At 41.2% G+C, this 27519-nt stretch overlaps 1 protein-coding gene across 3 annotated transcripts in view; it reads right to left on the reverse strand.

Annotated features, from left to right (window-relative positions):
- The window catches only part of Tgs1 (Trimethylguanosine synthase 1), a 47500-nt gene extending 23428 nt beyond the window's left edge, over positions 1 to 24072 (reverse strand). The window contains exon 1 of one of the 3 annotated variants that reach the window (XM_067113730.1): positions 23921 to 24072. The gene's annotated coding sequence lies outside the window, so the exon portion shown is untranslated. Of the gene's footprint in view, positions 1 to 23335; positions 23882 to 23920 lie in introns of those variants that run through there. The other 2 variants (XM_067113732.1, XM_067113731.1) reach the window with 2 other exon arrangements.
- Between the last annotated feature and the right edge of the window lie 3447 nt (positions 24073 to 27519).

The following is a 27519-nucleotide window of genomic DNA, read 5'->3' on the forward strand; positions in this document are numbered from 1 at the left end:
CAGCATGCCACCCACCCTAAGAGCCAATAAATTCCTGAACAACATGGGGGGCAGCCATAAGAGATGAGTGGCCATCGCATGTCTACAAACAATTTCGGCGGCTCATAACGCTACCCACTGCAGACGGCCAACTCAAGTCAACACTGGACCTTGTGAGAGAGGTCCACCTCACAAATCATGCCCAACACCTCCACCATGCCCATCAAAGAATTCCTAAAATTGGTCTATGCAGTACACATGGCCCACAAGGGAGCAGAGCCCACCCAGCCGCCCATAGCAGCAGCAGCATGATGGTCCTAGCAGTCAACTGACATGAAATCCAACAGTGACCCAGAGGGACTGGCTGCCCCCATCCACGAGCAGAGCTTCACCAAAATATTCATCAAGGGGAAGACCAGACAGAAGAAAGATGAACCACCAGAGGGAATATGCCTTTTCTACTGGAAATTTTGAAAAAAGGCACGCAACTATAACAAAGACCGCCCGTTTTCAAAAAACACGCACGAGGGTCGCATCCGTGCCCCAAACAACCAACGACAGTGGTGAGCAGCCTGGGTGTCTCATAAGAGAAGCTGCGCCTGCTTACCGCTGTCTTTCTTCCAGAAACGAACGAAAGGGCTTCACGTTTCTTCGTCAGGGACGAAAGGTCAAACACAGAATTCCTCGTTGACACAATCCTGCCCCACCCACCAACTGCCCATATCCACCACTGGTGAAGTGCCACTCAAGATGTACAGAAAGCGAAATATGAATGTGTCACTCAAGGTGAAAAACTACAGTTGGACCTTCATCATGGCATACAAGATGCCAGCACTTTTAGGAGCAGACTTCCTAAAAGCACACAACCCGCTAATGGACGTACATCAAAACTGGTCCCGAAAACAGCTCCAGTATCATCTGCTCAACAGCTGTGCAAACAACCCACCACCACATGGTCACCGCAACAGCAGAGACAACAAACAGGCCCCATCGCAGCAGCCACCCCCACTGCCAGAGATACGCCAACTTCTACAAGACTACCAAGAGGCCTTCAAAGATGATCTGTAGCATGACTTAACCAAACCAGCAAAACACAACATCCAGCACCATATAGAAATGGAAGGCCCCCTCCCCCCCCTTTCCAAGCATGCTTGAGATGGTTAGCCCTGGAGAAACTGTCTATGCCAAACAAGTGTTCAGGGAAATGGCGAATGCAAGAACATGCCAAAAAGTCCCTAGCCCATGGGCATCCCCCCTCCACATAGTAACCAAACCCCAACAGAACATGGCACCTGTGCAGAGACTACCAGCGGCTAAATGTCAAAACAAAACCAGATAGATAACCACTGCCAAACATAGCAGATATAACCAACCAAATGAATAGAGCAAAGGTCTTCACCAAAATATATCTGCTGAAGGGATAATTCCATGTTCAACTGTAGGCGTTTCGGCCTTCAGAATTCAGGGGCAACCTTCCATAGATCTATGGACAAACTGCTGGGTGACCTCCCCTTCTGCACTGTCTTCATCAATGACAGCCTCATATTTAGCCCCAACCTCAAGCAACATCTTAAGGACGTCAAAAGGGTGCTACAGATATTCAACAAAGAGAGACTCGTAGTAAGGGAAGACAAGTGCGAACGGGCAAAGAAAAAGGTGGAATTCCTGGGACATCAAATATGCCCAGATGGCATTAAACCCCTCCCAGAGAAAGTAAAAGCAATTATAGACTTCCTAAAACCAACAACAATTATAGCAGTACTGTACAGTCATACCCCAAACTTACACGAGGTTAGGTTCCAGACCCCCTCACGCAAGGTGAATTTCTGCCTAAGTTTGGCATGGTCCCTAAAAATGCTAGTAAATGCCTATATCTACAATTTAAACACTAAGCATGACCGTGATCAAGATCCCAAAGTATTAAACTAACTTTTAAATGAAATTAAAATTACTGTAATTTCATTTCAAAGTTAGCTTAATACTGTATATTACCCTTTGAAAAAGAAATAAATGGTTGATGTAAATATATTGGAGTGTGTGAAGATTAGTATACTATTTCTCTCTCCCCCCATTCCCCCGATCTATTTTTAGAAGTCTTCTCAAAATTGTTTTTAAAAACTTCTTTATTCTGTCTCTTTCTCTTTGTTCTGAAATGCTCTGTCTCTACGTTTTAGAACGGCGCATTTACTGTTGTAGACGGTACAGGTAAAATAAGATAAATTTAAAATTATCTACTGTACAGATAAAGACATACAGAGAAAAGTAATATGTAGGTTGCAGAGAGATAAGTTGTCCTTACTTAACAGTGAAATTTTTTATGAATTACAGTAAACCCCAGTTATTACAGCGTTCTCATGGTTCCCCGGACTCACACATTAAAGAGGGTTTCTCTGTGGAAGATATCTAGCCATCATTCTTGGGAAAATTCATGCCCATTCCTTCGGTATTTTTCACTGAGAAATATTCACTAATTACTGTATTTTTATATAATTTTCATGAATAAATGCACTTTTTGTGATAAAACTATTAAAATACTCAAGTATAAGCATTTTTACAGGGTTTTCTTGGTTTAAGCTATCAAAATGGGCAGTTCTAAGTGTTTTTAGAGTGGTTTTAAGCATTCACCTGTTTGACCTATTCGCGGGGGCATCCCCGCTTCTCTGGGGTTCACTGTATATTAGAGAGAGAGAGAAAATTACATAAGAAACCTTTGACCTACTAATCAGCAACACTTCCCCTCCTTGTCATGTTAAAATGACGTCTGACAGCTTTGCCTTCGAGCTTCTTCACAAAAGATGAGGGAATGATATTTGTTTGTTTAAAATACGTATCACATACGAATTTTGTAATTACAGTTAACACATTATTATCATTATCATTATTATTATTATTATTATATTCAATCATATTAATCTTATTTGATTATTAGTATTTATTATTAGGTAAAAAATGTATTTATCATACAAAACAAATAAAACATATACAGTAAACCCCCCGCATTCAAGGAGGATGCATACCACACCAACCCCCGAATAGCTAGAACCCACGAATACTTAGAACCCTTCTAAAAACACTCAGAAATGCCTTTTTGATAGTTCAAAAACACACAAAATATCTAAAAATGCTTATACAGATATTATCCTACTTGTGATTGGGTTAGGTAAAAAAAAAAAAAAAAAATAAAACCATCGTTTGTTGGAATAAACGTATCTTGAATATAGCCTACCCTACGCTAGGGTATTTGGTACCATGTATACATATATGGTAGCCTAGCCTACACTATAAAGAATACTCTACACATACACGGTACAGCATAGTAATTATTAATACCAGATAATTCTGGAGGTTCATGCAGAGTGACTTATGATAATTCAATACAAAGAGAATTAGCTTAGCCTACTCTATGGCATATCGTAGACATATGAGGTAACGTAGCCTACATTATACCGTACTCTATATTCACATATCGTATTATAAAAACATCAACATAACAAATATGCACCTTTTCCATGGATCTTTTAAAATGTTATGACTTAATTCACTGTATACAATAATATTGTATATATTCTTACATTGCATTTGTATTATAAATTACGATCATAGCAATCAATGTTTTGGTTTGGGAATGTTTACATGGTGTTTATTTTGCCTCATTTGGCTCAGTTCAGAGCGCTCTTCTTGCTCCTAGTTAGCATACATGAATCTCCAGATACAGTACTTTATTTATATGAGGCAACGTTATTTTTCGTTATACTGTACGAAGTGTTTTTAAGTAGAAATATAACCTAAATACGTCTCGTTGTGAAATTAATTTAGCTATTTTTTTCATTAATAGATGATGTTGGCTGTTTGGGGGCATTTGTTTTGTGTAAAAAAACTCAAGATTCCGTTCACTATTTTCACTTGAGTTCATCATAACACGAGTTTTACGTATTTATCGCTTATCGGCATAAAAATAACAGTACAGTAATGTGTTCTTTCATGCCCAGTAGTTTTGATTAAAATACTTTCCCTCCAATTTTAATCACAGTCGAGTTTCATCCATGTTGCCAATGCACAATAATTTATAGTCATTAGCAGCTTGAACACAGTTTTCTCAGCTTCAACTACAGCTTGCAGCATAAATTTAGCAGTATATTTCCTTGCCAATCTTTTATCCATATCAAATACAGTAAGGGTATAATGTAAAAATATATCAGTCCTATTCTACTTAATGTCATTTGTACTATAACCTACAGTAATTGTGTACAGTATTACCGTACGATGGCTGAAATACAAGCAAAAGGGCTGTTGTTATCCAATTCGGCGATAAACAAAACAAGTTTCTTGGTCGATTGTTTATGGCTGTACGCATTTGCACAAGAGTATAACGTTAACTAGAAGATGGGATAAAGAGTTGGTGGAAAAGAAGCTGGTCTATTGCAATTTGGTCTCTCTAGCTGACTGATTGTACGCTGCTGCCTGCGCGAAATCCAAAAATATTTTATAAATATTGTCATATTGGTATTAACTGCTCACCCCATTGCAAAACCGAATTATCGTAGGGTGAACTATCGTAACCTGAGCACTACCTGAGTATTTTAATAGTTTTATCACAAAAAAGTGCATTTAGTCATGAAAATGAGATGAAAATACAGTAATTGGTGAATATTTCTGTGAAAAATACCATGAATGGGCAGATTTTCAGTGAATAATGCATATATATGTTCCATAGAGAAATCCGCGAATAGGCGAGTCCACGAATCGTGAGACCGCGAATATGGGGGGTTTACAGTACATGTACCATAAAAATTCTCTCATCTCAGTAAAACGAGAGAGAGAGAGAGAGAGAGAGAGAGAGAGAGAGAGAGAGAGAGAGAGAGAGAGAGAGAGAGAGAGAGATTATTACTTTTATTATTCAATGTTGTTTAACCCTTAAACGCCGAGCCTCTATTTACAAAAACGTCTCCCGTATGCCGGCGACGTTCGGGAGTTAGCACCGAAGCGGAAAAAAAGTTTTTTTCAAAAAATCACAGCACGCTTAGTTTTAAAGATTAAGAGTTCATTTTTGGCTCCTTTTTTGACATTGCCTGAAGTTTAGTATGCAACCATCAGAAATGAAAAAAAATATCATTATCATATATAAATATTGAAATATATGACAGCGGAAAAAAAATTTTTCATATATAATTTCATACAAATCGTGCTGTGAGCAAAACAGTTAAAGCTAACGGATTATTTTTTTTCTTTGTATTGTACACTAAATTGCAATGATTTCGGTATATAACAAATTATAAAACGATCAAAGCAACACAGAAAATATTATCACAATATGATGCATGAATCCGTAACGAGCGGACGTAAAAAAATGTTTTTTTTGAAAATTCGCCATAAATCGAAATATTGTGCTAGAGACTTCCCGTTTGTTGAAAAATGAAGCTAATTGATTGAATATTACTAGACTAAGTGTTTTAGCTTACAATTGCAGTTTTCGACCATTTAAACTAAGTTTTTAGTTAAAGTTGACCAAAATCAAGAATTTTTTCTATTTATCATAATTTATATGAAAATATTTCAAAACTGATAAAAGCTACAACCATGAGTTATTTTCTGTTGTATTCTACATGAAATTGCGCACATTTTCATATATAAAAGTTTATGTAACAACTAATATAAAACAGAGGTGCAAACATTACGACAACGTGGCAAAGAATTTCTGAGATGTTCGGCCGAGTTAACTGCGTGGACGTAAGGAAAATGTTTTTTTTTTTTAAATTCACCATAAATTGAAATATTGTGCTAGAGACTTCCAATTTATTGCAAAATAAAGGTAAATGATTGAATATTACTAGAATGTAAGAGTTTTAGCTTACAATTGCGTTTTTACCATTTTAGAGTTAAAGTTGACTGAAGGTTGAAATTTGGCAGTTATCGTGATTTGTGTGAAAATATTTCAAAAGTGATAAAAGCTACAACCATGAATTATTTTCTGTTGTATTCTACATGAAATTGCGCACATTTTCATATATAAAAGTTTATGTAACGACTAATGTAAAACGATGCAAACATTACGACAACGTGAATCTTTTTCTGAGATGTTCGGCAGAGTTACAGGATGCAGACATAAGGAAAAATTTTTTTTTTTCAGAAATTCACCATAAATCGAAATATTGTGCTAGAGACTTCCTGTTTGTTGCAAAATGAAGGTACATGATTGAATATTACTAGAATGTAAGAGTGTTAGCTTATAATTGCGTTTTTACCATTTTGGTCGAAATTAAAATTGACCAAGGTTGAAATTTTGGCAGTTATCGTGATTTATAGGAATATATTTCAAAACTGATGAAAGCTACAACCATGAGTTATTTTCTGTTGTATTCTACATAAAATTGCGCACATTTCCATATATCAAACTTTATGTAACGACTAATATAAAATGGTGCAAACATTACGACAACGTGACGAAAGAATTTCTGGTGCGGACGTAAGGAAAGTTTTTTCAATAATTCATCATAAATCGAAATATTGTGCTAGAGACTTCCAATTTGTTGCAAAATGAAGGTAAATGATTGAATATTACTAGAATGTAAGAGTTTTAGCTTACAATTGCATTTTTACCATTTCGGTCGAGTCAAATTTGACCAAAGGTTGAAATTTTGGCAGTTATCGAGATTTATATGAAAATATTTCCAAACTGATAAAAGCTACAACCATGGGTTGTATTTTACATGAAATTGCGCACATTTTCATATATAAAACTTTACGTAACGGCTAATATAAAACAGTGCAAAAATTACGACAAAATGACAAAAGAATTTCTGAAATTTTTACGGCCCGAGTTACAACTATGGCTGAATTCCTGACGTTCCTGGGAAAAAAGTTTTTTCAAAAATTCACCATAAATCGAAATATTGTGCTAGACTTCAATTTGTTGAAAAATGAAGGTAAATGATTGAATATTACTAGAATGTAAGAGTTTTAGCTTACAATTACATTTTTCGACCATTTCGTCGAGTCAAAGTTGACCACGAAGGTTGAAACTTTTGCAGTCGGCGTCTGATGCGTCCAACTTGGCACCCAACAGACAATTTTAGTCGACGTATGATACGGCCAGTAGGCGTTTAAGGGTTAATCTACAAATAAAAGATTGAAAAATATTATTTTCATAATAAAATAAATTTTTAAACATACTTACCTGGTAGTTATATATATAGCTTAAGTCCCTGACATGACGGCAGAATTTCAAAAACTCGCGGCAATCGCCGATTGGGTAGTCAGGTGGTCCACCTGTGCGCCCTCTACCCAGGTAAATGGAACCATTCTACATATTCCTCAGATCTTCCATGCCCCTAGTCTCTAGAGGGGAGGAGGGTGGGAATTTAATTATATATAACTACCAGGTAAGTATGTTCAAAAATTTATTTTATTATGAAAATAACATTTTCAAACATCTAACTGACCTGGTAGTTATATATATAGCTGATTGACACCTTTGGTGGAGGGTCAGAGACAGCTAACATCGTTGGAAGTGAAATACTAAAAATTTGCAAAACCAACTAAAGGTTCCTACCTGTTAAGGAAGCTGACTTCATTGTTTTCCTGCCTCATTATGTCTGCATTCCTTAAGAGATCCAGCGATCCACCCAGGGGGCTGAAAAATCTCTAGGGGCTGTCAACCGGTGTATAACCTCTATGTGACTAGACCTCCTTTTAATACCCTTATTCTGGGCACTACCAAGGAACAAACGACCACCTAACTAAGAGAACTGAAGTAAATGATATTATTTAAAAACTGTCTGCTAATGATTGCGGAAGGCTGCGTCCAGCCTTCGCAAACAACCAAAAACATCATCTTAGTTCCAAGGAAGAAAAAAGGGTATTGGGTTATGGGATTGTAGCGGTAGCCCTTTCTCTCACTACTGAATTTGCAGCTACAAACGGACCCAGCGTGTAGCAGTCTTCATAAAAAGTCTGTACCTGTTTAAGGTAATGTGAGGCAAAAAACAGACTTGCTCCTCCAGAAGGTCGTATCCAAGATACTCTGGAGGGACCTATTTTGTTTAAAAGCTACAGAGGTTGCTACCGCTCTGACTTCGTGTGCTTTAACTTTCAAAATTTTGTGGTCCGGTTCCCTACATCCTGAATGAGCTTCTTTTATTAATTGTCTGATAAAAAAGGACAGAGCATTCTTAGACATTTGTAAAGAGGGTTTCTTGACAGAGCACCAAAGCCCTTCTGAGTCCCCTCATAAGTCTTTTGTCCTTTCTAGATAATATTTTAGAGCTCTTACTGGGCACAGAGTTCTTTCTATTTCCTCACCTGTGACATCCGTCAGGTTCGGAATCTCGAACGCTTTGGGCCAAGGTTGGGATGGACGTTCATTTTTTGCCAGAAAATCTAGTCGAAGTGAGCAAACTACTTTGCCTTGTCTAAAACCTATAGCTTTGTTAAAAGCATGAATCTCACTTACTCGTTTTGCAGTGGCTAAACTGACTAGAAAAAGGGTTTTCATGGTGAGATCTTTTAAGGATGCCTTTTGTAAAGGTTCGAATCTACCACTCGTGAGGAACCTCAGGACCACGTCTGGGTTCCAAGCCGGTGATTCTTGTACCCTCTCCTTAGATGTATCGAAGGATCTGAGAAGGTCTTGGAGATCCCTATTGTTAGACAGGTCTAAGTTCCTGTGTCTAAAGACCGAAGCTAACATACTTCTATACCCTTTAATGGTTGAAGTTGAAAATTTAAGGTTCTTCCTAAGATGAAGAAGGAAGTCTGCTATCTTAGTCACAGAGGTACTGGTAGAGGATACAGAGTTGTTCTTGCACCATCCTCTAAAAATTTCCCACTTGGACTGGTATACCTTAATGGTGGAAGACATCCTTGCTCTTGCGATCGCGCTAGCTGCCTCCTTCGAAAAGCCTCTAGCTCTTGCGAGTTTTTCGATAGTCTGAACACAGTCATGTGTAGCACTTGGAGGTTTTGGTGATACCTTTCCAAGTGGGGTTGTTTGAGTAGATCTACTCTTAGCGGAAGTTTTCTCAGGGTGTCCACTATCCATTCCAGTACCTCTGTGAACCAATCTCTTGTGGGCCAGTAAGGAGCAACTAGGGTCATTCTGGTGCCCTCGTGCGACACGAACTTCTGCAATACTTTGTGGATTATTTTGAAAGGTGGGAATGCATAAACGTCCAAGTTTGACCAGTCCATGAGGAACGTGTCTATGTAAGCAGCCTCTGGATCCGGAACGGGAGAACAATAAGTCTCTATCCTTTTCGTCCGTGCTGTGACAAAAAGGTCTATGCACGGTCGCCCCCAAATCAGCCACATGCTCTTGCAGACGTCCTGATGTAGCATCCATTCTGTGGACAGGACTTGATCTTTCCTGCTCAGCATGTCTGCTCTTACATTTCTCTCCCCCTGAATAAAGCGGGTTAGCAGTATCACATTCCTCTCCTTCGCCCAGAGAAGAAGTTCTCTTGTTGTCTCGTATAGAGATTTGGAGTGAGTGCCCCCTTGTTTGCTGATGTAGGCCAGCGCTGTTGTGTTGTCGGAGTTGACCTGCACCACTTTGTTTTTTACTACCTGTTCGTATTCTTTGAGAGCTAGAAGGATCGCTGTTAGTTCCTTCTGATTGATATGCCAAGACTCTTGCTGTCTGGTCCAAGAGCCCGAGACTTCATTGATTCCCAGAGTCGCTCCCCATCCTGAGTCCGATGCGTCGGAGAACAACACTAGGTCTGGGTTCCTCTGTTTTAGGGAAAGGCCCTCTTGCAGCTTGATGGGGTCGTTCCACCATTTTAGATATTGCCTTACAGGTTTCGAGATGGGGATGCACTTCGTCTCCAATTCTTTTTCCTTGTCCCAGTTCCAATTGAGATGGAATTGTAACAGGCGAAGATTCAGTCTCCCCAAGGAGACAAACTGCTCTAAAGAGGAAAGGGTCCCCAGCAGACTCATCCATTCCCTCACCGAGCATGTTCGTTTCATTAAGCAGCTCTGAATCTTTTCTAAGGCTTGTTCCCTCCTTGATAATGACGGAGAAGCCCGAAAAGTCTGACTCTGAATCCTCATCCCCAGGTATAGAATCTCTTGGGATGGAATCAGTTGGGATTTTTCCTTGTTTATAAGTAGGCCCAGTTCTTCTGATAACTGGATTGTCGTCTGAAGATCCTTCAGGCAGCGTGTGTGGGAAGGGGCTCTGAGAAGCCAGTCGTCTAGGTATAAGGAGATTCTGATGCCTCTCGTGTGCAACATTCCTGCTACATTGTAAATCAACCTCGTGAAAACCTGAGGAGCAGTGCTTAGGCCGAAACAAAGAGCTCGAAACTGGAACACTTCTTCCTCGTGAACGAATCTCAGATATTTCTTGGAGCTCGGGTGGATAGGGATGTGGAAATACACATCCTGCAGATCCAATGATACCATCCAGTTGTGCTGTCTGACTGCTGCTAGGACAGATTTCGTCGTTTCCATCGTAAATTTTGTCTTTTGAATAAAAACGTTGAGAGCACTCACGTCCAGCACTGGTCTCCATCCCCCTGAGTTCTTGGGAACCAGGAATAAGCGATTGTAAAATCCTGGGGAATCCACGTCTTGAACTCTTTCTATGGCCTTCTTTTGCAACAGAAGAGATATTTGCTGTTGCAGAGCCTCCGCCTTCGTTTTCTTCTTGTATTTGGCCGAAAGGTCTATCGGTCTTGATGCTAGAGGGGGCTTCCTGAGGAAAGGGATCTTGTACCCCTCTTTGATCAATTGGATGGACCATGGATCCGATCCTCTCCTCTGCCACACTTGTTAGAAGTTGTTCAGTCTGGCTCCTACCGCTGTCTGAAGGGGACTCCCATCAGACTCTGTCTCTTCCTTGTCTGTAGCCTCTCTTCGTTGATCTTCTCCCAGCAGATCTTGAGTTTCCTCTACTGAGGGTTTTGAAACGAAAGGGCTGAGACCCAGGAGCTTCTCCTCTATTCTTCCGTACGACGAAGCTCGTTGGCAGCACTTTTTTTAGCTGTTTTCGTAATCAAGTCCTGCGTGGCCTTTTGTGATAAGGCCGCTGTGACTTCTTTTACCAGCTCTTGAGGGAACAGGTGAGCAGAAAGAGGAGCATAAAGGAGTTCTGATTTTTGAATAGTAGTTACTCCATTGGAAAGAAAAGAGCAAAGATGTGCCCTTTTCTTTAAGATCCCTGCAGAGAAAAGTGCCGCCAGCTCGTTGGCACCATCTCTGAGAGCCTTATCCATGCAAGCCATTATATGTACAAGATTCTCCGTGTCTGCATTCTTGCTGGCGTCCATCTTCTTACCCAAGGCTCCCAGGGTCCAGTCAAGGAAATTAAATACCTCAAAGGCCCTAAAGATTCCTTTGAGAAGGTGGTCCATTTCCGACGCGGACCAAAACACCTTTGACTTCACCATAGCTGTGCGGCGGGAAGCGTCTACTAGGCTCGAGAAATCCCCCTGGGAAGAAGAGGGAACTCCTAGGCCAAGAGATTCTCCAGTCTCGTACCAAACGCTAGATCTAGAAGCTAGTCTGGCTGGGGGAAAGGAGAACACCGTCCGGCCTAGATCTTTCTTAGTATTCATCCACACTTCCATCAACTTTAAAGCCCGTTTGGATGAGCGAGACATAACCATTTTTGTAAAGAAGCTCGTCAACGACGTCGTTCTTAAAGTAAATTCCGATGGAGGAGAATGAGGAGAAGCTGGAATGAAGTTATCAGGAAAAAGTTCCGTGAAAACTTTCATTAGTCTCTTTAAGTCCGAAGAGGGATGTTGGTCTTTTCGCTCTTCCTCGTCCGATATGTCATCCACCGGATTGTTTAGTGAGTGAGGCAGATCGTCTTCCACATCATCCGACTGCTGCCCTGTTATCGGATCGGTAGTCCTCCTTTGTATATTGGAGTTCAGTTTCATGACGCTTGAAGTCCTGGCGTCCGTCATCTTGACGTTTGGCGTCCTGTTAGAGCATATTGACATCCAGTTTCTTGACGCCTGGTGTCTTGGAGTCTATCTTCTAAGAGATTAACTTCCCGGCGTACATTCTCATGACGCTTGACGTCCTGGCGTCCAGATTCTTGACGCCTGGCGTCCTGGAGACCAATCTCTAGACGCCTGGAGTGTTGGAGTCTCTCCTCTAAGAAATCAACTTCTTGGCGTCCAGTTTCATGACGCTTGGCGTCCTGGCGCTGAACTCCTTGACGCCTGGTGTCTTGGCGTCTGTCTTCCTGCAGATCAACGTCTTTGCGTCCAGCCAGATGACGTTTGGATCCTTGTTGTCCAACTTCTTGTGCGTCCTGGCGTCCAGCCTTCTGTCGTTCGCTGTCCCGCCAAACCTTGAGGTCACTTGAGAACTGGCTGCCTGTGCGACATCGGTCAAAAGCTTCCTCAGGTTGACGTACAGTGATCGGAACTTCTTGAGTAGGACCAATCTTCTTTCTGTGTTCGCTGTACCGCCGATCCTTGAAGTCACTTGAGAACTGGCCGCCTGTGCGACATCTGTCCCAAGTATCTCCTGGGTGGCATACAGCAATCGGAGGACGAACCGTATTCTTCTTTCCTGCAGGCTGTAAGACTTGAACTAGGGAAGAGAGCTTTCTGCATATCTTTAATCAGTAGTAATTGTGGAGCTTCCTGCTGCTGGGGACAGACCGGGAAGCCGCAAACTTCATCTATCAACTCTTCCTCAACGTCCGTAAGGATTGTGGAGAGTATTCTGGGGACGCAGTACCAATCCGAGGAAAGGGGAGGGGCATGTACACAGGGTAGTGTCGTCCACCTTCTTGCTGTCAGGCGTCCTGATCGGACCTGCCAGTTTACGTCTACTCTTCGAGGGAGAGCTGCCTTCGGAGTTGGAAGGAAAGCGCTCCGGACTGCTCCAGTGGCTACACCCTGGAGCCTGACTTGTCTCTCTACGACGTCCTTCAATAGCGGGAAGTTTTCTCTTGAGAGGTCTCGATTCTGACTTAAGACGCCAGCCCCGTCTGGGGACTGCGTCGTCCGAAGACGAAGAACACGACTTAACCTCGCCTTTTCTATGGCGAGGGTGAGCGTCCTGGGAAGCGTCAACAGGTACGCTCGAGGGGACGACCGCTCGGGGACTAAAGCCTCTCGCCTCCCTTCATCTTTCGACATTCCTTCTCACAGGGGTTGGTGAGCTTGGAAGAGGTCCAGGACTAGGAGCGCGACAGGACCGAGCGGCCGCACCCTCCACTGCACTTGCACTAATCTTTTCACTTTTTAGATCTCTCATATCAGACCATAACTTCTCCCTGTCTTCTGCAAGGGATTCTACCCGTTTTCCCAGGGTTTGAATGGCCGCCATCATATCCTGAAGAGTTGGTTCTTTATTACCTGTATCAGAAGGGGAGTTAGAAATTACCGCTACTGCGGAAGGATCAATTGGATTGTTAGAATGGGGCAAGGAAATATCTAACCCCTGGCTGTCCCTTGAAGAGTGAGATATAGAACTCTTGGCTCTTCTGAGCCGGTCTCTTTCAAGTTTCCTCACATATCGGTTGTAATCTAACCATTCTCTTTCCGACAGACCCAAACATTCATCACATCTATCGTCCAATTCACAACTCTTACCTCTACATTTTACACATATTTGATGGGGATCCAAAGAGGCTTTAGCAAGTCTAGTCTTACATCCCCTCACACACATTCTTACACTCGATGAAGAGTCAGACATGTTGACAAAACCAAAAGAGAGATCCAAAACACAAGCAAAGGTTCAAACCAATCAGTATCTAAAAGGTCTAAGAATAATCCAAAAGCAAATTCAAAAGCGAGCGAAAGCCAAAGCCAAAGTGTACTTCACCAAAACAACTGAAAAACACAGGCTGCGAATGAAATTCCAACGATGTCACCGTTACGGCGGCAGGGAAGATCTGAGGAATATGTAGAATGGTTCCATTTACCTGGGTAGAGGGCGCACAGGTGGACCACCTGACTACCCGATCGGCGATTGCCGCGAGTTTTTGAAATTCTCCCGTCACGTCAGGGACTTAAGCTATATATATAACTACCAGGTCAGTTAGATGTTTGAAACTTATAAATTACATAAAAAATTAAACCAACACTTTTGTAGGGTTTCTCAGCATTCACAAATGTTCACGTGTCTGTGAAAAACTCATGTATGAAAATTAGTTAGGTTCCAATGAAAAGTTTGCGTGTCTGTGAATTCGCCCAACTCGAATCTCGCAAGTTCGGGGTATTACTGTAAAAGAATTTTCAGGACTAATCAACTATTATCATATATTTATCCCAAATATTGCTAAAATCATGAGCCCAATCTACACTTTCACAAGGAATATCTAAAAAATTAAGTTGGTCAGAAGTCCAAGATAATGCATTTCTTTCAGCAAAACAAGCAATAATCTCTGCAGCCACATTAATCTTTCCTTTACCCCAAAGGTCCCACACTTTGACGACTGACGCGAGTAGCATGGCGATGGGCACAGTACAGTACTAGAGCAGGACACAGATGATGTTTGTCGGCTGATGGCGTTCTTCAACAGGAAGTTACATGTCAGCAGAACAAGACTCCACATTCAACAGGGAGCTCCTAGCAGTCTACAAAGCCATCTGTCACTTCCACCACATGCTCGAAGGAAGGCAGTTCGTCATACAATTGGACCATCAACACTTGGTGTGCGCCTTCACAAAGACAGCAGACGCATGGTCAGCTTGACAACAGCATCACCTATCAGCAATAGCTGAACACCCCTGCACCATCAAGTATTTGAAGGGTTCAGCAAACACCGTGGCGGACACACCATCCAGCTTAGGGGAGCCGAACCCAAAATAAGAGGCGCAAAGAGAAGAGGTGGACCTACAAAGACTTAGGTGGGATAACCCTGCCCTTACGTGGAGGGACCTGTCAATCAACAATGGAGAGACGACCATCGCCTGTGAAACAAGTACTGGACGCCCTCACCCCTAACTGTTAGAAGGCCTTAGAAAAAAGGCTTTCAACCTTGCCCACGACCTGTCCCACCTATCAGGTTAGGCAACTGCCTGAATTTTAGCAGAAAGATACATCTGGTGGGGAATGAACAAAATAACAAGGCACATAATGAGTGGAATAGGAGAGTTCCACACAACACACCGCAAACTCGCCCACATCCACATCAACATAGTGGGACCTCTACCCGACTCTGAGGGGTACAGATACCTGTTAACTATCATTGACAGAAATACCAGGTGCCCCAAAGCAATACTGATACAGCAACAGATGGTGGAGAGTTATGTGAAAGCTCTCATCAGATGGGTCAGCAGACATGGAGCCCCACAGGTCATCAAGAGCAACAGGGGGGCAAACTTCATGTCCACCTTATGGCATGCCCTCGCACAGTTCGCGGACAAAGATAATACACACGATGGGCTACAACCCAGAAGCTAACGGCATCATTGAAATGCTACACAGGTCATTGAAAGCATCACTCACTACTTGGTGTCAAAGCAGGAGTTGGAGAAAGGCGTTACCTTGGGTCTTACTGGGCCTGAGAACATCACCACATGCGGCATTCAACACAATTCCAGCAGAGCCCCTGTGGGGCCAATCATTAACATGCCGGCAGACGTCTTTCAACATCAAACGAGCCCAGCATCCCCATCCACAAAGCATTAGAATGAATAATGCTGGCCAAGACAACTTACCACATGGCCAGAAAGTGTATGTCCCCAACACCCAGCATCCCCAACCACAAAGCATTAGAATGAATAATGCTGGCCAAGACAAGTTACCGCATGGCCAGAAAGTATATGTTCCCAACACCCAGCATCCCCATCCACAAAGCATTAAAATGAATAATGGTGGCCAAGATAACTTACCACATGGCCAGAAAGTGTATGTCCCCAACACCCAGCATCCCCATCCACAAAGCATTAGAATGAATAATGGTGGCCAAGACAACTTACCACATGGCCAGAAAGTGTATGTCCCCAACACCCAGCATCCCCATCCACAAAGCATTAGAATGAATAATGCTAGCCACGACAACTTACCACATGGCCAGAAAGTGTATGTCCCCAACACCCAGCATCCCCATCCACAAAGCATTAGAATGAATAATCCTGGCCAAGACAACTTACCACATGGCCAGAAAGTGTATGTCCCCAACACCCAGCATCCCCATCCACAAAGCATTAGAATGAATAATGCTGGCCAAGACAACTTACCACATGGCCAGAAAGTGTATGTTCCCAACACCCAGCATCCCCATCCACAAAGCATTAGAATGAATAATGCTGGCCAAGACAACTTACCACATGGCCAGAAAGTGTATGTCCCCAACACCCAGCATCCCCATCCACAAAGCATTAGAATGAATAATGGTGGCCAAGACAACTTACCACATGGCCAGAAAGTGTATGTCCCAACAAACAAGGCTAGAAAAACGTACCCCTAACGAACTGCAGAACGCAAAATGTAAGTTCATACGGGTAGACGCACACATAACCCCCTCTCTCCCCAGCCTACTCAGGACCATACCGTATCATCCAGAGAAGACACAAAGCCTACCAAATGACAGTGGATACCTGAACTACGTGGGCCTCCATCGACTGCTAAAAGCCAGTGTACCTCCCAAACACTGACCTACAACCGTAGGCCTCTAAGGGGGGGGGGAGTCCTGTAGGTTCCCACACAGACCCACACACCATCCATCTTACATGGCTGGCTCCTCATCTCACGACGAGCATCTCTGCACGCCAAGTGCACGCCTACAGGACAAAGCAATGTCCCGCATCCTTTGTACATATATATTCTCATTCCTATTATTGTTATGTTAAATGTATCATTCTTAGCACAAGCATTATAATGCCAGCATTCAGCTATATGTATCATAACTTCAGCTCACAAGAGCTATTTACCTGTCTGTTTGTTGTTTGAATAAATTAGCAAGTTTGCAGACACAGCCTCTTACTCATGCCTTTGCTACAAGCTAACCCATGCAATGGAGAATGGTGGAAACATGCTCGAGTGCCAAACTACCAGCACCATCTGCAACCATGTGCTACTGTATTATGTGCTGGGATCACTGTCACTTCCAGCAGGAGAGTAACTGCCACAAGACTTCTTACTTTTCCTGCAGAGAGCTGCCTTCTATGTACACAAAGAGCAAGCTAATCATCATCTAGTCTGTATGTACTCTCCTTGGATTGAGGGAGGGGTGGCAGACACTGTCCCAATATTAGTGGCTAGGTTCAAGGTATGCCAAGGACAGGAAAATATGATAATGGAGGTGTGTTTGGAAGACATCACCAAAACCACCTCACCTTTTCCCTAATTTGTTAAGTCTTCCTTAGACAGGTAATGAGACTTGACTTGATGACTCTGCAAAATCCCAAGTACTCATTACTTCCATAAAACACGAAACAATCCTACCAAAATTGTGCTATGGATGCCAGGTATTTATCTCTCTCTCCACAAAGAATAAAAACTCAAAATGCCATTCATGGTACAGGAATCTAGATAGCCACAGGAGCATTTTGATCTCTTATTCAGAGTATGTTGGTGAGCTTCTTCTGGATCTTTACTTCCAGATTTCAAGCTGGAAGAGGTTCCAAAGGCTTCCTAGATCTTTAACAGCTAATAAAGTGAGGTCCAAACCATTTTGTGTTTATGAAAGAGATCATCCCCAAATGCCACAACTCTTTCCACTCAGAACCATAGAGATTTTGAATAAATTAAACCTAACTCAAAAATTCTCCAATTCACTCATGCTGAAAAGCAGGAAATATCAGATGGTGTGATGCCAGCTCCTTTTTCATAAAATGCTTTGATGCACAAGAATGCTATACCAATATACACCGCTGGCAGTAAATCTGATGCTGGCACTGGATTTAGAGCTACTTTCCTAGATATTGAACACAAAGGGTCTTTCAGAAGCATGTAATCAATTTTAATGGGGAAGTATATGCAATATTGTATTAAGTTTTAAAAGAAATTTTAACTCATGACAAGAAAAACTAATTTTCAGTTACTTGTCTTATACAAGATTTTACAAAGGATATTTTTAGTTAATCGTATTACAGAAATTAACTTTAGCTGGGTACCTAATAGCCAATGAAAAGGCAGATAGTTTGGCAAAGAGTACATTGCATCAAAGGCTGTAGGAAAACATGACTCCTTTGCCCTTTAGACTTTTCCCAGTAATCAGGATGAAAGTTGAGGCAGCCTGGCAAATCTTATGGGAAAGTTTCGTTGGTAGTAACCAAAATGTTGGGAATTACTAAGTTACCGCTCCCAGGGGTCTATAACAGTAAGCCAAGGAGATAGAAAACTGCCCAATACCATCTGAGGATTGGACACAAGTGTCTCACCCATGGATTTCTGATGGACAAGCAAGCCTACCCATCCTGTGATGAATGTTCATTCCATTTCACTGTATGACTTTCTGTTCGTGTGTCTCAGTCTTGGTGACCTAAGAAGATATTTCCTTTCTGAATTTAGGTTGGCAACAGCAATTCCCTACTCTCCAGAATACTAAGAGAGGAAGTCAACTTTAATCATTATTGTATTTTTAAGTTTACAGTAAAGGAAATGGACTCTTAAAAAATATAACTCACGGTCAGATCCCAATACATTCAAATCCACTCATGCATCGTTCATTGCAGGGAAAAAAATTTTTAAAACAAAATTCAAATTGCTTATGCCTTACCAGCAAGAGAAAACACAATCAAAAAGTGCTGGCAATGTACCCTTTGCTCTGCCCAACATCTACCCATGCAAACCTTTTCTCCCCCACTAAGCGCACACAACTGCAGCACTGCATTCCACACTCAGTCTATGCATAGCCGTCGCCAATGGCATCTCCTTTGCAGACTGTGCACTCATTTCTTTCTTGTGCAATAGCCCAAAAGCATGCTACAGGTGTCTATTGGTAGTGTTGAAATGGTGAAAGTTCTACATGTGATTGATATAGAAAAATCTTTTCCCAAGATTACTAAGAAATCAAAGAAATTGTCAATTCACAATTTATAAGCATAGGAAAAGCATGTGCGAAAGGTCTGCTACTGCACCCCGCAAGTGCTGAAAGGAGTTCCACAATACAGGATGGTGTTGGTGAAAATACGAAAAGCACTAAGCCTGTGGATTAAGGATGACAATGAAGGTGGTCCCTATGGATAGAAACCTTTTATGGCAAATGGCCCCATCCTTATATGGGCAATTCAGCAATAAGACTGATACATGAGGGAATGAAGCTATCTGCAGCCAGTGGAGGTCATTAAATCAATTCAAGAATAGATTTAACCTCAAGATGATTAAAATTACATTAGTGGCATTTGCCAATGAATAGGTTATCAAATTATCTGCAGTTAAAAAAAATTATCAGAGGCTATGATTTTAGGTAGGTTTTCAGTATGATGAAACGGGACTGTCCAGGAAGAAAATGCCTACCACGACACTAAATTCACCAAAGTGTGAAGCAAGTGCCAGGCTTTAAAGCATGGAAGGTCAGGATGACTCAAGTGCTATGTGGCTATATGATAAAAGCCTGGCATCATATACAGAGCAAAAAAAATCCTGCGGTCTTAAGACGAAAAACAAGAGGCTCCTTCCAATTTACTGGTATCACAACTCCAAGGCACAGAGCCCTGCAATGCTGTTTATGCAGTGGTTCCAAGAATGTTGCTGGCATCCTCAATCCATTACCATCAAACAACCAGACATGCAGGTCTTGTGTGGTCTTCTTTCTTCCTTCTAACACAACCATGCTTCCTCAGCCTCTCAACCCAGGCATCATTCACTGTCAAGACTGCCTACCCTCTGCATGATCGACACAGCTAACGCCAACCCCAATGTGAACACCATGGACCAATGGAAAGCATTAACCACTGCTGACACAAAATGTTTACCAGGGGAGCAAAGGATGAACTGCAACTGGAAACTGTGAATGCTTTCGGGAAGAATTAGTTGAGTGAGGCTATTGAAAGTGAGGGGCAGAGGATATCCACTTGGCAAGGCAAGTTGATAACGATGGAATGGGGGATATGATTATCATTATTATTTTGTTATTTTCATTAAATGGGTTGGGGGATATGATTATCATTATTATTTTGTTATTTTCATTAAATGGGTTAGTGAAGCAGGTGTAGGCATTATACATTTAAGAAATGTAGACAAGTACTCTGTTAATTTTATTAAGTGTTTGTAAAGCCAATCATCTCATTATGTCTGGAATGGTGAAGTGGTTGTTGCTGTGACATCATAAGATGTACGGAAGACGGTAGTTAGGAAAACAGTGATGTGAGGTAGTTAGGAGTCAGTGGTGGTGACAAAAGGTTGTGTGAGCTCTCGTTTGCAATTTGTTGGTCGGTCGGTTAGGAAGTCTTTCTTTTGTTTGTTGGGTTCATGAACTGGCTTGGGCGAGCAGTGCAACAGGAACAGGTGGGTAAATTGAGTAATTGTTGCATATTGGTCGGGCTGGGTGTTTATTCCGTCATAAGCATCTCATCAAAGAGTATATTGAGCTGAAAAATAAGGAGTTGGAAGAACTAACTGATGACAAGTCATCTAATGTGGAAGATGATGATGAACTGGAAAGTAAAGCTTACCCATGAAAATGGACTCCACAGAAGATAAGCTAGAGTAATGGATTATGATCCTTCCATGAAACAGAACATCAGATTTACCTGTATGTATCTGAGGCTATGATACCACTACAACAGGGGTACAACAACCTCAAAAGGGCAGAGAATACAACTGCCAATTAACATGTTCTTCCAGAGGAACAATCCTCAGCCTTCAAATGTCAGCACCTGACCTCATGCAGCTATTGCCATCCTCTTCCCTAGGGTTTCCTCCCAGCTCTGAGGATGACCCTGATAACCTTCTGCTGTTTAGTTATATCCATATCAATAGCTCAAACAGTGTATACAACATCTTGCATCTTCATTTCATTAGCATATGCACTGGACATTATCATCATTGCCATCAACACTTTTCATGGCTAGAACACCATGGGATAAAGGTGGAAGCAATATGCAAGTGCAGAGTTGTTTGGTATAATCTACAGCATTTATTTCACTACTATATTAGGCTATCACAGAGAGAGAGAGAGAGAGAGAGAGAGAGAGAGAGAGAGAGAGAGAGAGAGAGAGAGAGAGAGAGTATTCTGCACCCTGATACTGCGCCAAGAAACTCTCCTCCATACCTGTAGCGTTAAAAAAAATGCGCGCACGTGCACTCAAACACACACACACACACTCTCTCCCTCTCTCTCTCCTATCATTTCTCATTTTTTATTTCTTGGCATTTTGTCAAATTTTCACTGAAAAAAACATTGAAAAACGATAAAAATAATAATAATGATGCTGCACCATCACTTGAACTCCAGACTAAAGCAAAATTAGCACTACATATCACACAGTACATACATCAACAATTGTTCATTCAATGTTTAGTTTAAATTTTTGTTGTACAAAAAGCACTGTATCCATGATTTTTATTACTGCTCTCTGCATTGTATAACCAATACTATTAGTTATACAATGCAAATAGTAATGAAGATCATGGATACAGTTCTTTCCAGGCCAACAATCATATCACTTGCATACACTAAAAAATAACAGCGGACCAAGAACACTGCCATGTGAACTCCAGACAAAGGTCTTGGTTCACTAAAGATCCCATCAACAGCAACATACTGACTATCAGCTAACAATCCTTTAGACTCCACATACTTGTATAGTGGCTTAAAAATAAGTTTTTCTTTGGCTTTGGAGAGCAGAGAGAATAGCAATAGGCCTGCAGTTACTGCAGTCTGCAAATATGCCACTCTTTGGAACTGGTACTGTATTACTAAGTTTGCGCTCATTTGCAAAGATAGTACATTGACTTATAAATCTACAGAATCTAATTTTGGAGACAACCCACTATTTTAAAAAACAAAGGGAAGAAACCATCAGGGTCTTCACCAAGCTATGCAGCTGGTAGATCTAAGTAGTACCTCTGTGGCGGCGATTTCCTTCTAACTTGACTTTTTCTACAGTTTTTTGGTTGCTAATCATGGATTTATCTTCAAATTTTGTTACATGGATGTAATTAACCCCTGAAGTCCATCCAATAAGGGGTTTTCATATCCCGTCCGGCAAGTGCAATACCTTGTTAACGTATGGGTACCACCCTGGGCCAGTACTAAACACAGCGAAGGGACATTCCAACCCCCCGATGCCAGTACTAAACATGGCAAAATGCATTTAACTCCCTCCTGCTGGCGAATGGCTCCCTCTTGTTTTTCCCCTCCAGAGGGCGCCTCCCCAATGTAAACATGTCCACTCAATTTCTGTGTTCTACCCCACCCAAAACACCGAATTCCCACAGTCCCCCTCTACTGTGAGTAGTTAGGGGGCAAATAACAGTTGGCCAACAACAAACAAACTCACCGCCAGTATCAGAAGCCCTAAAAGTATAGAAAAAACCAGTTTTCAAGGTAAAAACGGGCGCTGGGCAAGTACTTATAATTGCCATCCAGCTTACCAAGCTTTAACAACCCAACAAGCTTTTGCTGAAGTTAATCCATATAAATGACGGACTTGCATCCTTGTAAGAATAACTGAAAGCTTTGTAACTTGTGTCCCATGTCCTACACAAAGGATGGCTAGTATTCACAAACACACACAGAACCCAAACATTTACTGTATGTGTTCAAGTAAGGTAAGAATCTGAACTCCTAACACAGACTAAGTCATATTCCATACACTGCTCTTATAGTTTTATGTCATTTTAAAGTTTCAGAATTGTTATTAGGTTTTTAAAGTTTCTCAGAGAAAATGAAAGCCAAGCCACACATCCACAAGATAAACAGTGTAGGTCTAGTCCCCAATCCCTCATGTTACTTTGCCATATAAGGTAGTCTGAAAGAGATCCAAAGTGACGTTTGGTCAGGTTAAGTAAGGTAGGTACATTAGAATCTTTTAAATATACTTCAAATGGAGGTCATGGCCATGCCACAAAGGCTATCTACAGGCTACAATATATATTTGCCATTTCATACACGAGTCACTTTACTATTATTAAATGTGCTGCACCATCCCATAAGCCTACAAGAGCTGGTGAGAGGCCCATAGTGAGGTCAGATTAGGATCGTTCATTGCAACTTCAATTATGTAGCCTAAAAATGCCAAGTGTCTAACCTATGTTAGTCTAGTCACACACAGCCTAAAGGAAACCTTAAAAGGAATGCAATGGTTGGAGGAGGTCCCACTAAAACTGCAGACTACTAGCCTACCTCACCCCTGTAGTTTGGTAACTACCTGTTCATGTGGAAAATAGGCCTAGGCACAATGTCCTGTACCAGCCCCTTGGGATTTACGTAAAAACAAAAAGACAGTAAGCCTAAATACCTCAAACATGCGCAAAAGTATACACTTACCTTTGTCATTCACATGCTGTTTCATTTATTTTCATAGTAAAAACGACACAGAAGATCCAAAAATGCTTTACCAAACATGGATGAACCTAACTTTGGCAATTACCAAAATTCAGGCATAAGTTGTGTAATTTTTGAAACTGACTTCAGAAATATGGCCAAAGAATGACAAATATTTACTACCAACAAAAGTTTATCACAGCCAACACCGAGAATTAGGCTGTCATTTTATGCAAGACTCGTGTGGTCCACTCGAAATACGAACTACCCGTAGTACCCCACTTCGTTGCAAGTTGTACAATAAAGGGCTATTACCTTTACAGTAATAACAATTACCCAATCTCTTTAATGATTTCCATCAAACCATAACCCTAAACGAGTTGTAAATAGTGTATTTTTTTTTTTTACAAAAACAACTAACGAGAACCAAAACAATGTCAAGATCACTTTCGCACGACGGGGAACCCGGCCACTCAACGGCTAATTTAGGAAGATTTTCTGTAGCATTTTCAAGGGTGATACTCCTAAAAGTCCCTACCAAAGTAACCTAACAACTTTAGGGTACATAAAAGCGTAATTGCCACTCACCTTCTAAATTAAACATCCAGCAGACGAGATGAAACAATTCACGTTGTCGGTTCGGTGTCTCAAGATCGAATCGAGTAACAACAACAAGACCAGCAGTCTGGCAAACAGTGCGCTGTTATTTACCTTCTCTTTTGGGGGTAAGGGTGTGGGGGGGGTCGGCATTTAAACGTTTACCGCTTTTCCGCACAATGTTTACTCCAGTGAATGCTTTTCTACTAAATATTATACAAAACTCGTTGACAATGTTTTTAGAAAAGACATGAGCAGATTTTATATACAATCAATATTCACTGGAAATTATAATTTAAGATTTAAATCCTGAAATTCGCCGCATATAATGCTGGGAAAGTTCCCATACGAACAAGTTAAAACTGGATGACTAGGTGCGGCGCATTAGCGATTCAAGGTCGTACATCTGGCCTTAATCTTCAAATTTGACCCAAGTACAAAGGCGACCAATGACCCACGTGGTGCTTTTGGGAACGGATTTATTTGAATACTCCAAATTTGCCTTTCTTTTTCTTTGTTACTGGTCTAAAAAAAATATCACGTGCCCTTTGTCTCTTGTAGCAATATTTGTTCTTAATTTGTTTATTCATAATTTATTCTGCTGTTGTACTGAACACAAGCTGTTTTCTTCCTAACATACATGCACGCATTTATATGAATCAACGCTCAAATATCACTGCATGCTCAGCAAGTTCCTACACAACAGGATGCCCAAGAGACAACAGAGAGAGAGAGAGAGAGAGAGAGAGAGAGAGAGAGAGAGAGAGAGAGAGAGAAATTATGGTAGATATCCAAGCACAGAGAGAGTTTAGAGGTAAGTCTGAATTAATACAAGGGGCAGAGTAATACAGAATAGCTTTCAACATCCAATGCAAACAATCAATCGCCTAAGAAGGGAGGAAGAGATTCGATCTATTTGTCTGTGCGTACGTACACACGCACACACACACACACACACACACACACACACACATATATATATATATATATATATATATATATATATATATATATATATATATATATATATATATATATATAATGTTACATGCTTTCTACGACTAACAGCTAATGAGGACTGTTAGTCCTAGAAAACTTAACTTTTCCCGAATAAATATCTCCGCTGGATACATCCGGTTTAAATTAAGTCCTGTTATTAATTGTATTAATGCACAGAACAATTGCATAAGTGATAAAGTTCATATATAAGGTGTACATACGTATATATTACGTTGATTAGAAAGCAAATTTATTATCTCCACAAATCCTGGCTACAAAAATATATCTAAAGTGAAGTTTCGCAGCAAAATTCTTTATAGGCATTGTCTTCTAACAGGGTTATCGTATACCGAGACCATGCCATACAGGAGTTAAACAGCACTTGACCATAGGCCTATTTTGTTTTTTATTCAGCCATTATATATTCCTTCTGTAAATGACAAGGATTCGATTTTTTTTATTCATTTGACGCGCTGTCCTTCGCAGATTTGCGCTGCTTTTCGACTTTCAGTTTGAGTAATTGAGTTTGGATGATTCACAGTATAACGGCTGTTGGTAAAACAAGGTCGTGTCGTAATTCGTAAGGTCGGAGCACGGCCTAGAAAGAACCGCCGGTCGGAGGATTATTGGCCTTATTCAGACAATGAGTCGAGGAAGAAAAGAGATGTGGTCTCTCGCGTGACTAAACTCCATCGGCTCCTTCATGGCGAAAAGGGCAGGGCATGGGAGGTGACCGGCGCTGCCACATCAAATATTCCCACTCACGTTGTATGGTATATGAAGGCAGCATAAGTTATACAACACAAATATAATTGGTTGCTAATCAATTTTTGCCAATTATTAAAGGCCCTCGTAATTTTCTAGCATTTAACAACAATAAAACAACACGTTTATTCTTAAACGTGACAAAAAAATTTCCAGCGCTGCCAGTTCCTCTCTCACGTGTTAAGCTGACCTCAGGGCATAAAGATGTCAAACTGCCCGTGCCTCCACAAGGGAAGTTCAGTCAAAACACTCACTGACTCATTAAGGAGTCTGTCGCCTTACAAACAACATGGAACGATGGAAGGAGGTCCTCATTCCCGCATTAATCTTCATCCACAGGCTCGAGAAATCGTTCATAGGGTCGTTAAGTCCTTTTCTAAAGAAAAAGCAAACCGTGGACCCATTGCGGATATCAGAAAAACACTGCAACGCGCCTCAGAAGCAACAATGATACCGGAGAGAAATCAGCAGGATTTGCAAAGAAGGCAAAGATAGGAAGAGAGATGCGGCACAGCAATTTTCCTGGAGCGGGAGAAGCATCAACCGAGAACCGTGACAGATGTCAAAATCGACAAGAGCGTTTTACGTAGAACTGTTTTAGACTTATGTAAGGAAGGAAGTACCAACGCTTGATATAATCAAAGACGTGTTAAAACACAATATATATTTTTCATCGGGTATGGGCATTCATGCAAAGGTATCTTGTATGTTATAACGATAAAAACTGATACAAAAACAAAGAAAAAAAAATGAAATATTCCGAGTAAATGGCAAAGCTGGAGCTAAGTCTGTAAGGAAAAGAAGATATATGAATAGAAAAATGTTATGAATACTCTTACTGGAAAGAAACGAAGGACCATATTATGAATAGATGATAAATTAAATAGCTGCCGGTAATCTTATTTGTGTAACCTATGTATATTTATGCTGCGCTCTCTTATCTGTTTACACACACAATCCTTTTCAAATGCCAATAGCTCTCTCTCTCTCTCTCTCTCTCTCTCTCTCTCTCTCTCTATATATATATATATATATATATATAGAGAGAGAGAGAGAGAGAGAGAGAGAGAGAGAGAGATATTATATATATAGACACATACTGTATATATACACAGTAAATTGACACAAAAACAAGTAAATTAAAAGTGCGGAAGTCCAGTAGCGTGAGATAATCAGAAGGAAGGTCCAAAAAGAGATTCAATTAGGCCTATATGAAAAACAGAGACCTGGAAGAATGGAAATATTTTCGAAGGAGTGTCGAGCGAGGCAATAGGGAACACCCAGAAGTATACTGCTCCCAGGAGACATTAACAAACGCCAAGGAGGTTAAACCTCTTTGACAGAAGCACGGATTAAAAGGGGTAAATGGGAAGGGTAGGCCTTTAAAAACTCGAGAGAAGTACATTTGGCAACGTAGGGGACAACGCCTAAATCGCCATGAAGGAGCCGATAGGGTATAGGGGTTGCTAGGGTGGGGCGAATAAGGAATCTCATTGTTTTGATAAAAGTATGGGCTGAGATGAACCTACTCAAGTGAAAGTTTTTTTCTAGTTCCCGCGACAGCTTTTCGGCTTAGGGCATTTAGAAGGTCACCGATCACTTTACTGGCTTAAACTAGCCATCTACTTCAAGAAAAATGGCGCTCAAGCTGCCTGTTGTGACAGGGCAGCATGGAGAGCCCACGGAACAATTCCCATCACCGTCAATACCATGGAAATACTTTACACTGGCTTAAAATACTTCATTTTAGAGAAACAACCAGGAGGTCCTTTACCTTACGTTACTTGCCCGGCTGAAGCGCCAAAATTGGTGAAATGTCTATTTGT

Source organism: Macrobrachium rosenbergii, chromosome 12 (genome assembly GCF_040412425.1).
Source record: "Macrobrachium rosenbergii isolate ZJJX-2024 chromosome 12, ASM4041242v1, whole genome shotgun sequence".
NCBI lineage: Eukaryota > Metazoa > Arthropoda > Malacostraca > Decapoda > Palaemonidae > Macrobrachium > Macrobrachium rosenbergii.